This window comes from Sapajus apella, unplaced genomic scaffold (assembly GCF_009761245.1).
Source record: "Sapajus apella isolate SASKATOON/1434 unplaced genomic scaffold, GSC_monkey_1.0 scaffold111, whole genome shotgun sequence".
NCBI classification, from domain to species: Eukaryota; Metazoa; Chordata; class Mammalia; order Primates; family Cebidae; genus Sapajus; species Sapajus apella.
This window is the reverse complement of record NW_022437051.1, coordinates 1,314,659-1,330,182: the sequence shown is the minus strand read 5'-3', so window position 1 is coordinate 1,330,182 and position 15,524 is coordinate 1,314,659.

The window sequence follows — 15,524 nt, the reverse complement described above, 5'->3', positions numbered from 1 at the left end:
ACTCCAGCATGGGCGACAGAGTGAGACTCCATCTCAAAACAAACAAACAAACAAACAAACAAAGCACAAATGAATTCAAGAGGGGTAACAGGACTTTTTTTTTTTTTTGTGAGGCTGGAGGCTGGCTAGTCAATAAAAGAGAAGAAAAAACCTTAAAAGTACAACCTCTGTTTTGTGAGGTCCGCAGTCCCTGGTTTTGGCATCTCCTCCTTGCCTGGTCTTTTCTGTGGAGGAAATGAAGGAAATCATTCCCGGAGATCCTTTGCATCCCCCACCACCCCCAAATTCTGTGGAGAAAGTACAGGGGAGCAACTTGATAGCTTACTGCTTCTGAATTATTCACCCTGTGCACCGATTCTCCTCCTTCCGGGGGGCTGTGGCTTTAAGTATAGCAATGGTTACCTAGAGCAGGAACACTGGAAATGGAAGGAACTGGAACTTGCTTCCTTTGAAAATGATCTTTTCTGGTATCCTGACAATTCTACAGAAGCATCTGTTAAGGGTTGGTGAGAGTCTGCCTGTGTTTTGCTCATTAATTAGTTTTCTTGCTGAGGGGGAAATGATTTATTATGTATGTAATTAGGGAATTGATTTCACAGTATCCGTAGTTGAAGTCTAAAGTTATTCACTTGAAATATTTGCATCTTCTCCTCACCCCCCCCATACTTGTTTGAACTAGTATATTTATGTTTCTTTTTCCATTGCCTTAAAATGCTAATTGAAGTACAAAAGGCACAGGCTTGGGCTATTTGCAGTTCAACATCCCGGATGGATGCTGGTTTCCCATACAGAAATCTGCAGCTTCACAAGTCCCTCCAGACGCCGGGTCAGACCAGGGCCACCTGGTTTCATGATGAGTATGTTTGATTCTAGACCCTTCGGAGGTCCAAAATAAGAAAACAGACGAGCTGAGTCTGCTTAAATTATGTTCTACTGTGAACCAGGACATCCTCAGGGCAACCAAAATTGATCAGAGGCTGAAGATGGCTCTAACACTTAATCATCAGCCAGCTGGTATCTTTCCATGGATAGCATTCGGGATGTCTTAAGCACTATGGATATTACCAAGAAGGGGAGGACAACGGTCCTGTCCTCTGAAAAGTTCTGGTCTGGTAAAGACTAAAATCACACCTGCCCAGAAACTGCAGGCACAGAACCCTGCCTTGCGGTTAACCTGGAGTCATCCATGTAATTGCTGAGTGGCTACCACGTGCAGCGCCCACGGTAAATACAGAGGAGGCAGCCCCAGCCTCAAAATGTTTAGAATCTGAGCATGGAAGCTATATATGAAAATAGAGCACCAGGCATGGTGGCTCACCTTTGGGAATCCCAGCACTTTGGGAGGCTGAGGGAGGAGGATCGCTTGAGGACAGGAGTTTGAGACCAGCCTGGGCAACATAGCAAGACGTACCTCTACAAAAATTTAAAACAGTAGCTTGGTGGGGGGGTGTGGGGCACAGCTTTAGTCCCAGCTGCTTGGAAAGCTGAGGCAGGAGGATTGCTTGAGCTCAGGAGCTGGAGGCTGCAGTGCATTCTGCTGGCAGCCTGGGCAACAGAGTGAGACCCTGTCTCCAAATATATATATATTTATACTTCATCTCTACTGAGTAGGACAGATGAAAAGCTACTGGAAGCCCAAGATGGGAGACGTTACTCTGACATAGTGCAAGGGGTTGAAGCTTCATGAAAAGGTGGTATTTGAGATCGATTCTTGAAGTAATGGCACAGTTTAATGATTTGGAAAACATTGGCTCTAGAAAATCATGGCCGTAATCTCAGTGCATTGGGAGGCTGAGACAGGAGGATCACTCTAGCCCAAGAGTTCAAGACCATCCTGGACAACATGGCAAACTCCATCTCTACAAAATAAATAAATAAATAAATAAATATTAGCCAGGCATGGTGGTGTGCACCTGTTCTCCCACCTACTCCAGAGGTTGAGGTAGGCGGATCACCGGCTCCCAGGAATCCAAGGCTGCCGTGAGTGGAGCTACAATTTCCGCTGCGCTCTAGCCTGGCTGACAGAGCAAGACGCTGTCTCCGAAAAGAAAAGGGGTGGGGGGAGGGGGCGGAAAAGAACAAAAAGGGAAAGCATGGGAGGGAGGTCTCTCAGGAAAATTTGGAATTCAGTGCTGCAAGCTTCACCCCTTTTCCGTCTCTAGTTTGTGGTTTTCCCCTTTCGGGACAATGGTGAGTATTGTGTGATACAGGCTGACACGGCTAGTAAGGCTTGGTGGGGCTGATGATACCAGGTGGATTCTAGATAATACCAGAACATAGTAAGAGTTCTACGATTCACCTCCATAGGTCTTAGTCCACGACTGATTTAGTCCTATGTGCTCTGTTGTGTAAAATGAAGATTAGGCAGTTCTAAATGTCCTAGCAAACCTCTGATGGATATTTTAATGCTTGAGGTCATGTCCACAGCAGCAACTGTATTTCTCAAGCAAAACAAACGGGGCAAATTCACTGATCTGTTTGGACTGAATTACCCAGTGGGAATAGGAAACTAACCTTGGGCAGTGGTCTTACCAAAAGCAACTGGAAAATACCCCTCGGGGAGAAGAAGGAGATTCTGGTGAAAAAATGTTGCTGTGGCAGGAACTCCTATTTGAAGTTAGAAGATGCTGCCCCAGCACCATGGCCTGGAGCCTGGTGAGCAGGTGAAACTGAGCTCCCAGGCTGGCTGTCGCGCTTGGGAAGCGCGCCCCTCACCTGCCGGGCAAGGCCCTCTGAATCTTCAGGGATTTGAAGACCTCAGCAAGAGCAACTCAGGCCTCCTGTCCCACCTGTCTGAAGACTGTTGTCCCCCAGCCCACTTTAACAATAACCAAAAGAAAACTGCAGTCCATTTAAATGCCTTTTTATATTTTTTTGAAACAGAGTCTCACTCCTGTTGTCAAGGCTGGAATGCAGTGGCACGATCTCGGCTCACTGTGACCTCTGTCTCCCGGGTTCAAGCGATTCTTTTGCCTCAGCTTCTCAAGTAGCTGGGATTACAGGTGCGTGCCACCACGCCTGGCTTATTTTTAAATTTTTTATTAGAGAGGGGTTTTCACCATGTTGGCCAGGCTGGTCTTGAACTCCCGGCCTCCCAAAGTGCTGGGATTACAGGCAGGAGCCACTGCCCCCAGCCTACATGGCCTCTTCTTGATTTATTTTATTTTATTTTTTTTTACCAGAGATGTATTGACCTCTGCAGTGAATCTCTACAGTGGATGCTCAGAGCAGAATCTGTGCCTCTGCAGGTAAGATACGAACAGGAATGCCAAGAACTTCAGCAGTGAAAGAAATCACATAATGGTGACTTCAGATAGCAAGGCTTGAATCCCTTTGGCAATTAAAAGGTTAAATTTGCTGACAAACTCCCTCTGTATGAAAAAGTCTAGAAAGTCAAGAGAAGAACAAAAGCAGGGTGTCTGGCTGATCCCCACATCCTCCTCCTGTCCCTGTGCCTCTTCGATGCTCGTGGGAGGGACATAGAGGGACAGGCGGAGGGAATTCCAGTCTCACTCTCAAAAGTTCAAAACATGAATGTTATTATAACGTGAGGCAGTAAGGAACTTTCACTAAAATCAAGTAACAAAAGGAAAACATGCACATGAAATACCGTCTGATGTTCTGCCTCTCCCACGGCAAAATCGGTAAGATGCTTTATCTCCATGTCTTCTGACTTTCTGCCTCTGTCATTGAGCTGCTGTCCACTCTGGTCACTTGAATGAACTCTTCAGGATTTTCAGTGGCTTCCTTTTCTACCTTTCCACAGACTCATTCTTCTTCTTCTGTTCTTTTTCCAGAGTCAGGGTCTTGCTCTGTCCACCACACTGGGGTGCAGTGGTGCAATCATAGCTCCTGGGCTCAAGGGATCCTCCTCCCTCAGCCTCTCAAGTAGCTGAGACTACAGGGGTGCACCACTATTCTCAGCTAATTTTTAGAAATTATTTTTTGAAGAGATGAGGTCTTACCTTATTGCTCAGGTTGGTCTCAAACTCCTGGCTTCAAGTGATCCTTCCACCTTGGCCTCCCAAAGTGCTGGGATTATAGGTGTAAGCCCCTGTGCCCAGCCTAGCTTCATTATTCTCAATGTCTTGGTAGCATTTCACCACCGATTTCTTCTGGAAGCTGTCTTTCCTCACTACAGGGGCAGCATGCCATCCTCCTGTATTTCTGAGCGGTTCCATCATCCTTGGCGGCCTCTTTGCTGGCCAGCTCCCTTCTAGTGCCCTCCAGCTTTTGAACATTAAATGAGATGATATTTGTGAAAACATTTAGATGATGTAACTATCCCAACAAAAAGTGTTGCTAATGTGATCACGTTCTGTTTCATGTCTTCTCAACGGAAACGAGATCTGTTTTTCAGTTGCCTGTTCTCTTTGGGCTTCCTGCCTTTCCCCGGGGGAACCTCCTCCTGCACTGAAGTGATCACATTCTTCTCACATCGGCCCCTCATTCTGCCCTATCTCCTGAGCTTCCTTCACTTGGACAGAGAAGCCACAGCTGCCTCTGAGCATCTGTCAGTGAGCAGACGTTGCTAGACATTCCTCAAAGGAACCTCTTTGTCAACAAGCATGAGGTTCTGTTAGATGGATGGAGTAACCAATGCCATGGCTTTCAACACACCAGCAAACTTCCTAAAATTGCTATTTTCTGGGCGAATTGACTGGTTCTTTTTTAATTTCCTGAATGCTTCCAATAGTTCTGTAAATAGGTCGCTGTGTTAAATCCCCGTTGTTCAGAATATCCGGTGTTCTTTCTGTTCTCTGGACCACCTTAGCCTGTTTTCCCTGCCTTTCCAAGCTCCAGGGGCACTGGAGTTTTTCAATGGAGCAGGGTTGTTTGCTTATCATCAGATTCCATAATCTCATCTGCTGAGTCCAACCATAGTTGGAAATGTGTCCAAGGCTTAGTATATAAAGGGCTCCTGTGTATGTGTGTCCGTGGAGGGGCGTGGTGGTGGTGTGATAATACATACACATTTTTATTTTGAATATCATGGATGCATAATAGTTGTAGACCTTTATGGGGTGAATATAATGTTTTGATACAGGCATATAGTGTATAATAATCAGAGAAGATCTCAACACCCCACTTTCAGCATTGGGAAAATTGTCCAGACAGAAAATCAACAAGAAAACATTGGACTTAATCTGCAGCATCGACCAAATGGATAATTCCACACTGGTGATGTTTTCTAGTTTAGCTGTTTGCTGTGGTCTTTCTTAAGATTATGAAACGTAAGTAACAGTTTTGACACAGATCTAGGTTTTTCAGTAGAATTTGATTTGGGTTGTATCAGGAGAGAGAACATGTGTGAAATATTAATAAAATAATAGCCAAAGAAGAAAACTGTGCCTGGTAGGATCCCTCTGTGTTCTAGCACTTTCTGGTTCTCACGGGCACAAGTCAGGGAAGGTGGGGCTATGCTCGTGCCAGAGCACCAGGCCATGTGGGCGCCAGAGTGCCAGGCCACACTGGAATTTCCCCATCTGTGTGCTTTCCAAAGAGCTGGGGACTCTGGCTCAGGCCGTGTCCATCTCTGTAAGGAATTTTGCAAACCTATTGCTTCTGTTTTTTTTCCCCCAGACTTACAGTAATCAGAGAAAGAATTTAACTTCACTTAATTTAAAAGGTTTTGGAAAGGGAAGGGTTTTTCAATTATCCGCAGGTGCTACAGGGGCTGGTGCAGGCAGTGGGGTTGGGGGAGTTCCACTTTAGAAACCAAGGTTAGCCACACTGCCTGGTGGGAAGATACTGACGCATATCCCAGAGAACACTCCCAGCCTTATCTTCCAATTGCTGAGCAACTCCCAGGAGATTCGTGTCTGATTGCTCTTTGGCAGATTCTGAATCTGAGCTTCAGTGCTTAAAAAATACGGCATCTAATTCTAATTGAGGATAATTCCACGGCCCCACCTTGATTTTAGCCCCCTGCTTTTTATGACCAAGGAACTACATCGATGCGAGTTTTTCCTGGCTGTTGAACGATGATGAAGCTGAGTTCCAGCTTTCTCAGTTTGGATCTAACTGGACTGGAACAGGTCATGGCAAGCTTCTATTGGCATTTTAGTTGCTGATAAATGAACAATAAGCTCTGTTTAATACTAAGCTGTGATTTTTTTTTAAAAAAGATGTCCCTGCCCTCTATCTTTGGGTAACATTTCTATGACAGTGAAAGTGATCAAGGCGCATGACTAAGGGGAAACTCCATGAAATGACACCCCTTCCATAAATCAAGAGCCGCAAGCCTCGGGCATGTTAAACGAGATCATCGAAGTCAGGTGCTCAGCATAAAGTCACCATACAGCACATGCTCAGTAGAGTCAGGGGCTGAGACAGGCAGTCTTTCCATGGAGGAGAAACGAAGGTGAAATAATGGGTAATCACAGCTAGACAGGAAGAGTAAGTTCCTGTGCTCTAGACCACTGTAGGGTGACTAGAGCTAACAATAGCATATCATATATTTTCAGATAGCTAGAAGGATTTTTTCTTAACTTATATTTTAGGCTCAGGGGTAAATACACAGGTTTGTTTTGTAGGTGAGCTGCGTGCCATGAGGGTTTGGTGTACAGATTATTTCATTACCCAGGTAATAAGCATAATACCTAAGTATTTTTTTTTCCGCTCCTCTCCCCTCTCCCACCCTCCACCCTCAAGTAGCCCCCAGTGTCTGTTTTTCTCTTAGCGTCCATGTGTAGTCATTGTTTGTTCCCACTTCTCAGTGAGAACATGGGGTATTTGGTTTTCCGCTTCTGTGTTAGTTTGCTAAGGATAATGACCTCCGGCTCCATCCATGTTACTGCCAAGGGCATGATCTCATTCTTTTTTATGGCTGCATAGTATTCCATGGCGTATGTGTATCACATTTTCTTTATCCAGTCTACTGTTGATGGGCATCTGGGTTGATTCCATGTTTTTGCTATTGTGAATAGTGCTGCAGTGAACATATGTGTGCATATGCCTTTATCATAGAATGGTTTATATTCTAGAAGACGAATGCAGGTATTGATCAACTTACCACCTATGTAACTTATGACCATTCGACTTTACGACCACAATTGCTAACCACGACTGCTCCGCGTCTGGCAGCACAAAGGTTGCCCAGCTGGGCGTACAACAGTGCGGACCAGCTTCCGGCAGCACTACCATCTCCGTGTGTGCCATTTCAACTGTACATATAGCCTACTCAACTTACGACCAAATCGTGTTACGACCGGTCCACGGGCCCCACCATGGTCGTAAGCCGAGCACTAGCTGTACTGAATATTCCCCACATAAAGAAATGATAAATGATTGAATTGATGGATATGCTAATTACTCTGATGTGATCTTTATATATTATATGTATGGAAACACTGCTATGTTCTCTATAAATATATATATATATAATTATCATGCATTATTAAAAAGTAAAATTAGAAAAGGTCACTAACATTAATCAATAAATCTAAGAGATAAAGTATTAAAAGGTATTTCTTATGAAATAAAGGTGACATCATTTCCACATTCTTCCAAGACGTGCCTGAATCATTTCACTCCCAACATCATGAGACAGGACTCAGAAGAGCCCAGGTAGCACAGCACACTGCTCATGCGTGAACTTTGGTTATGTTTTTTTATCTATAGGACCGTGGTGATATTTACATGACCAGGCCCCTGTGGCTGCTAGCCTGCTAATCGTACCAATAGACTTAACAATGCAGCAAGTCACGTGGTTAGCCCCGTGTATGATGAGCTGCAGGACTTAGACCTGAGCACATAGGAAAGACAGCTCCTGAAATGCAAAGTCCTAATTCACGTCTGTGAAATTGTGGCTGGCCACAACAGAAGCAATCAAGTAATTGCAACATAGAAGGATAACAGAGTAAGTTGCTTAAATTCTTAGGGGGGAATAAATTCTGTAGACCTATTGCTTTTGTTCTTTTACCTCCAAGATAGGAGCATCAAACTATGTCGATAAAGGATGGGACCTAAATAAAAACCGGAGCTACCCTTTCCTGGATAATTTGTCAGAAAGGAGAAGTCTTGCTTAATTTTAAAGAATTGCTTCCACATTTCAACTCACTTCACAAATCACCAGTAGATCAAACATTTTTTAGACTTCAAGCAGTTTAGAATAAAAGCCAATTTAACTTTACTTAATTCAAAATGCTTTTTTTGCTAGTTTCGAAAGCTTTCTTGTCCAATATAACTATAGAATATTAAGAAGGATCTAAAACATTTGCAAGCATTTTTTCCCCACTGACAATAATCTTAGAAATTTAAGAACAATTCTTGACCCAGTTCAAGGTTTGAGAGTATAAAGTACCTTTGGTGATTGAGTGTCACTTAACAGAGGTATATATATACATATATATTCTTCTTTTAATCACTAAGCCCCCAAAGCCAAATGACTTAGCTTGCAAAAAGCATAAATGAGAAGGCATATACCTAACTGCATTTCACAGGTAGTGTAGAAATACCACAGTCAGATTCTATAAAAGTCACACCTGACAGCAATGCCATTGGTATGAGATTATGATTTCATAACTATAAAAATATTTTTTGTGATAGCTGATGTTAGGAGTTTTTGTATAATTTCCTACACAATCATATTTCACAGATGGAAATCACAGATGAAACTGACTCTTAGAAAAGGTCAAGAAAACCTAGTCTCAGCTGTGAGAGCTCGGAAAGGAAAATTACACACGGGAAAATGCAAAACACGAGTATGTTAGTATTGGGGGAAACAAGAATTCCTAGAAATCTTATTTTCCAACCTTGATGGTGAAGTTTTCATTCTATTTGCCAGAACTCCAGTTTAGAAGCTTACTAGATGGAAACAGAGTTCTATGTGCTATTAACGTTTCCATCTTGAAAGTCTTGTTACTTCCCCTGAAACAACTTTGTGGCTAAGAAGCGAAGATCAAGCTTTTGTTAAGATAACCAAAACGCGTTTGGTACAGCACACAGTACTCTTGTGAGGCGGTGAGTGAAAATGCTTCGGATGAAAAACAGAAATTAAAAATTGTAAAGATTTGCTGTGATTTAAAAGCTTGGTTCTTTTACTATGAGATTAGGTTTTCTTTTAGTTCTGTTCTCCCCTAACGATTTGGTGGCTTTAAAAGCTATTTGCCGTCCTTTTATTATTAAATTTAAAAACCATTTAACACAGTTTTCTCTAATGATCAATAACATGAATGAGATAGTCACTACCTACTTCTTTTTTTATTTTTATTTTTATTTTTTTGAGACGGAGTTTCGCTCTTGTTGCCCAGGCTGGAGTGCAATGGCGCGATCTCGGCTCACCGCAACCTCCGCCTCCTGGGTTCAGGCAATTCTCCTGCCTCAGCCTCCCGAGTAGCTGGGATTACAGGCACGCGCCACCATGCCCAGCTAATTTTTGTATTTTTAGTAGAGACGGGGTTTCACCATGTTGACCAGGATGGCCTCGATCTCTTGACCTCGTGATCCACCCGCCTTGGCCTCCCAAAGTGCTGGGATTACAGGCGTGAGCCACCGCGCCCGGCCCCCTACTTCTTTATTACAAGAGGATAAACTTAAAATGAGCCAATTCCTCCCTTACTCTTCACTCTATTTTCTAGTTCTTTTTGATAAAACTGGAATTATAGATCCAGATAATTATTATTTACTTATCTTTCACATCTTATATGTCAATAATTACCTTTGAGCTTGCATTCTGTAATCATATAAACAATGATTTAGAATTTGTTTTGTGTCCTATGGAGGTACTATTTTTGCCTATAATTTTTACTACAAATTTTTCAATCTTGAGTTACTTAATTTTATTTATCTCTTTAGATTACATCTTTGGGTAATTTCCTCTTTCAGAGAAGGTGGGTAATGTTTTCCCTGACTCTGTGTGTGTGTGTGTGTGTGTGTGTGTGTGTGTGTGTGAGAGAGAGAGAGAGAGAGAGAGAGAGAGAGAGAGAGAGAAAGCTTGGATTCCTCTTGTCCTTGCATATGAATAAGGACTTGGATGAGTGTACATTTTTTGAATAGTTAGAGCTGCAGGAAGAAGTCTGAGGCCAGCTTTGCATGCATTTCTTTATAAACAGCCTGCTCTTTCTGCCTGGATACCCGTACGGTTGATTTCGTATTTTTGAATGACTCATGTCTATCTTCCCTGCATCAACCCTTCACCCAGCACCCCAAGGACAAAACCCTCCATGCAGTAGATTTTAAGTAAATTCAGTTTTTCTCCTGCAGCCTCGTCAGCACTGGAGTCTCATTCTTCTGTGCAGTCCGTCCTCTGTTTCTTTCACTTTCTCCTTCATTCTCGAACCCACGTTCCACCCACGTGGGGTTCCTACCCTGACCTTCATGGCCTCATGATGACGAGGTGGAGAAGACCAAACTCTCATTCCTGCTGATTGATTAATTCACCACACCACCACCTTACAACTTCTTAAACTAAAAATTTGAAAGGAACGGGAGGATATTATAAAATAGAAATAGATATATATATTGAGCCGGGGTCTCATTCTGTTGCTCAGGCTGGAGCACAAAGGTGCAATCATAGCTCATTGAAGTCTTGACTTGTTGGGCCCAAGTGATCCTCCCACCTCAGCCTCCTGAGTAGCTGGGACCAGAGGTGCAGGCTACCACCCCTGGCTAATTTAAATTTTTTTTTTTTTTTGTAGAGACAGGGTCTCACTATGTTGTCTAGGCTGACCTCAAACTCCTGGGCTCAAGGGATTCTACTGCCTTGGCCCCCCTAAGTACTGGGATTACAGGCATGAACCACTGTGCCAGCTAGGAAACAATTCTTAAGCACGATGCCCAGTGGAGTATTCCAGAGAGGCTAAGGGAAAAAGAATGAAAAAATATCTGTTTGATTGGGGTCCCTTCCTGGTTTCAGCCTGTTTCTGGGCCTTGCTGCTCTGCCTTGAGTCCCCACCCTTGACTCTCCTGGGAGGCCCTCCTTCAGTTCTGAAGAACTGAGATGCACTGTGAGCAGTGCACCTCACCACACAATGAAAGAGCATCTCCTGGCCTGGCCCCTGCAGCCATTCTTCAATCGAGGTACAATGTGCACGCAGCAAACCAAACGTAAGTGTCCAGATGGGTGAATTTTCACACTGTAGCCTGTTTCCCCAGGGCATTTTTGAGGTCTCACTAATTCATAGCCTCACATTTTCCAAAGCATGGTGTATGTGGTCTGGTTAATACACAGAATTGGGCACAGTAGACCCTGGTGGGTTCTGGCTTCTGAGACAAGAGAAATAGCACAGAGTGTGCTGTGTACCCCAGGGCGAGTTCCTCCCCAGGTCCCTCTCCGTGTGGGGGTGAAGATGTGCTTCTTCCATCTTCCTAGCCTCACACACTCACACTGTGGGAAAGTCTCAGGCAACACGCACTCACCCTTTCCAAAAACAAGTGATAATTTGCAGAGAGAGACTCTTTTAAAATCTCTTAAAATCAACCCAGAGAATGATTTTCCTAAAGGTGACATGTTCAGGGTTTCTCTGCTCCTGGGGAAGACAGCGTTTCATATTGTTATTGAAAGCTGTCAGGGTCCCCTTGTCACCCTCCTGGCTCCAGATCATGCGCTGTTTATACAAGTGGTGCCTACCACTCTGCCCTTCCGATTCAACATCAGTCTGCTCCAGCCGTGAACATTAGATACTTGAAGACTGGGCAGGGATCTTTCACTTCTCTTCACTTAAGTTCAGCTCAAATTGTGGGCATGGCTCCTTCCCTCCCCATCCCTCTCTTTAAGTTAACAGGAATCACAGATGCCTTCATTTCTCCCCTTGCAATTCTGTTCATTTCTCCCCTTGCAAAATGCCTGCATTGCTCCCAGAGCAAGAGTTGGGGCACCAGGAACATTCTGCTGGGATATACCTGGGTAGTGCACTCTTTTCGTTAATGTTACGAGCTACTTGTTGTGAATTACAGATGCCCAGGTTCAGGTCTCTCTCTGGTCTAGGAAGACTTTCTCTCAACTCTGACTATTTCTTCTCTTTCGATGCTGGTTTTCCCTTCTGGAATGTCGCTTGCTGCAGTGAACTTTCTGTCTTCATCTTTGTGTTTTGGGCTGCCCGTCATCGACCCCAGCTTGATTTCTTTTTGGGGAATTGCATTTCCCTCCTTGAGTGCATTCTGGTGGGACTGGTTATCTGGGAGTCCTGCCCTCTCCTTGCTAAGGAATGTGAGTCTTCATGCTGGAATTTGAATTTCCAACAGAGTGATTAAAAAGTCTGACTATGGCTGGAGTGCATTTTATTCTGCGATTGTGTCTGGATGAGACTGTTGAGTATTCCCTGCTCCCCTGACCCGGGCAAGCACTCTGCTCCGACCCAGCCTGGATCTCTAGCCTCCTTGGACAGTGCAGTGAGCTCCCGGGCTCCTGCCAGTAGCTTCCCTCTGGGCTTAAGAACCAGAGCTGGTTCTCGGAAACTTAAGCAATCAAAGAAACACAGCTGACGCACTTTACACATAGGCTGCCCCTTTTTGATATCTCTCCTTCCTGTTTATGATTTTCATATCTTTTCTTCCTTTCATTCAATTTTTCTTGCACTTCAACGATTTTTTTTTTTTTGGCAGCTTCCAAACTTTTGAATGTTGCTGTCATGTGTTTGTCACAGCCTGACCCCAACTTATTTCTTGTGGCTTCATTGTTAGCCTTTGACCTTCTGTCCTGCTCAATATATTCAGCCACAATAACTGGATTTTCTTCCTAATACTGTCATTTTCACTCTAACCTTCCTGCAAACACACACGGGGTATTTCCTTGCCCTAAAATACTATTTCCTTGCTTTTCATTTGGGCACACTTTTACTTGTACAAACACCAGCTCTTCTTCAAAGCCTATTCTTTCTTCTCTAAAAAATGAAGAAAAACTCCATTTTTATGCTCCCTTTATTGGAAACCCTTAGCACTTTATCCTTTTCTGATTTGTCACTTGAATTGTATTTATTTTCAGCACGTCTCTCTTTTCCAATAGACTGTGAGCTTCTTGAAGACAAAGTCTGTGCTTAACTTATCTCTGTATTATCTATTTAGTATCTTGCACAGTGCCTGACACTTTTTTCTGTCCCCAACAAGTTATCGGGGGACTGGATGTCTGAGTGCATAGATGAAGGTTGCTAACAGAATACCTTTCTCTGCAGTAGAGGTGGACTCATTAGTTGGGTGTCCTAAGCCTGCTGTTGGGCTCCGGCACATTTTGAGCATGCATAAGTTGTTTAGATGTGTGTTTTAGTGTTCAGTTCTGTGTTGTTTAGTTGTTCGGTTGTTTAGAGTCCTTTGTAGGAATTAAACAGTGACAGTGTTCATGATTATTGGTTCTGGGCATCCTACTTCTGACACCAAAATTACTGGTCTTACCAAATATAAGAAAGCATTGATTCACTTCTCTATATAAGCAATGTTTATTGAGTATCTGCAATGCAAAAAGCTCAGAAAGGTGAACTGGGCCGGGCGTGGTGGCTCATGCCTGTAATCCCAGCACTTTGGGAGGTCGAGGTGGGTGGGTCATCTGAAGTCAGGAGTTCAAGACCAGCCAGGCCTGAGCTTTCTGCATTGCAGATACGAGAGATGCACAGGCAAATCCGACACACATACGGTCCTCAAGGAAGACCCAGTGGAGAAACATGTTGTTACAAATAACCATCAGCCAGGTGAAGAGTATTGGGAACCATAATAGATATGCACCTTAGATATTTGAACAGCTCTTAAAACACGGTCCATGATTCAATATGAGGAGATGAGAAGGAGGCAATTTTGATGTACTCCCTTATGAAGAGGCAGCTTTTTTCATTTTTCATATAATGAAGTATTTCTGATATTATAAAGGACTTATTTAGAGGCTTTTAATTCATAATCTGAACGGATCTTGACTTTCTCATGGAGATCGTTTACCTTGAAATCTTAAAAAATGTCTTTAAGGGACTCTTTAGATAAGGAAATATTTCTAGACAGTCCAGGGAGATTTGATTTTTCTTGACATTTTCGTCAAGTTTTCAAGACAAAAGAGAAAAATTTTTCAAGCATTTTGAGTTTTTGTGTTCAGGCCTTTCTCCCGTGGTTCCCAGACAGGAGAGAAATCTGATCCACTGAGAGACTGCAGCCGTGAAGAAGACCACAGACCCAGGCCACTCGGCACGGAGGTGCACCTGCGATCTCAGCCAGCCACAGCCAGCTGTGATCTGCCTTTCTAGACACTCCTGTAGATGGTAAAGTTGACAAGGATTTAGTATTTATCACTCTTCTGAAAGTTAGTGCATGAACGAAGATACACTCAATTACAGTGATCCTTGGAGGAAATGACCCTGTCCAGGAGTTCTAGCACAAGAGGAATGTGAGGCCTTCAGAAGATCCAGACAGACCAAATGACGTCCTTGGCTTGGCTGGGGTTACTAGATTATCTGGGATTCTTATGAGAACAACTGTGTTTCCTGTAGAGGTCATTCTGTGAAAGTGTGTCCAGCAAATGCAGGATTCTCCTTGCAGGCCATGTGCTCAGCCGTTCTTGACAAGCCATAACATTCTGAATTAAAGAATCCCTCAAGACACAGCTAAATACACATAAAATGAGTGAGGACAATATACCAGCTCTCTATAGTCAGCACTGGGGTGGGAAAAACTAGTTAAGTAGGATTCTGTTTGGGTTCATGTCAGATAATGACATTGTTTTCACATTCACAGACCTAAACTCAATGAGTTACACATGGTTGTGGATTTGTTTACTTATCCATCTGCCCGTCCTACAAATTAGGTTGCATGTGTGAATATTTACTGAGTACCTGTTATAAATAAAGAATTGTACCAAATATTTTTCAGGAGAGTACAGAGAATTATGTCATAAAGGGTTCTGCCTTTAAGAGTTTTCCAATGTAGTTGAGAAATTAAGGCATAAATATGCAAAAAATGAGTACGAGTGGTAAGAATCACCGAAAGTGACAGCAAAAGGTTTCTCCACGGTGTTACAGATCAGTGTCAAAGGAATCGTGCCAAGAAACACTCCAGGACACCTGTCTCCGCACACCTTGGGGGGCAGGAATTGAACTAACATTTGGAGGGTTAGCAGGGTTTGCTTGGTCTATGCAGGAGGAGGGAAGGTATTAAAGGAGGATTCCCAGCTTGAGCAAAAGTCTAAAGGCCAGAAAACACGTGGAATAGCCTAGGGTAACGCGGGAGCCAGCTGCACAGGGTATGTAGAGGGGAAGAGGTGGGGGGTGAGAATGGAGGACACTCTGGGGCCAGACTGGAGAGGTGACATTAGATTATCTGTCTCTTAAAGGGCACATAAGTCAAAAAAAGTAGAAGTAAGTTTTTCCTTTAAACTCTATAATTTTAATTTTTATATTAACTTGCAAGCATAGCCTTGCATGATGAAAACACCAATGAACGGACAATGAGAGGTCTTGGAGTTCATGCCTGTCTGCTGGTCCATGGAAAATCCCATTTTCCCTGGGCATCAAGTGAACACAAGCATGGGAATGAATAGCCTCTTAGGTCCCAAGCAGCCCCGAGATCTTGTCGCCTCTTTGCTCCCTGTCAAATATCCTGGGTGACGTGGT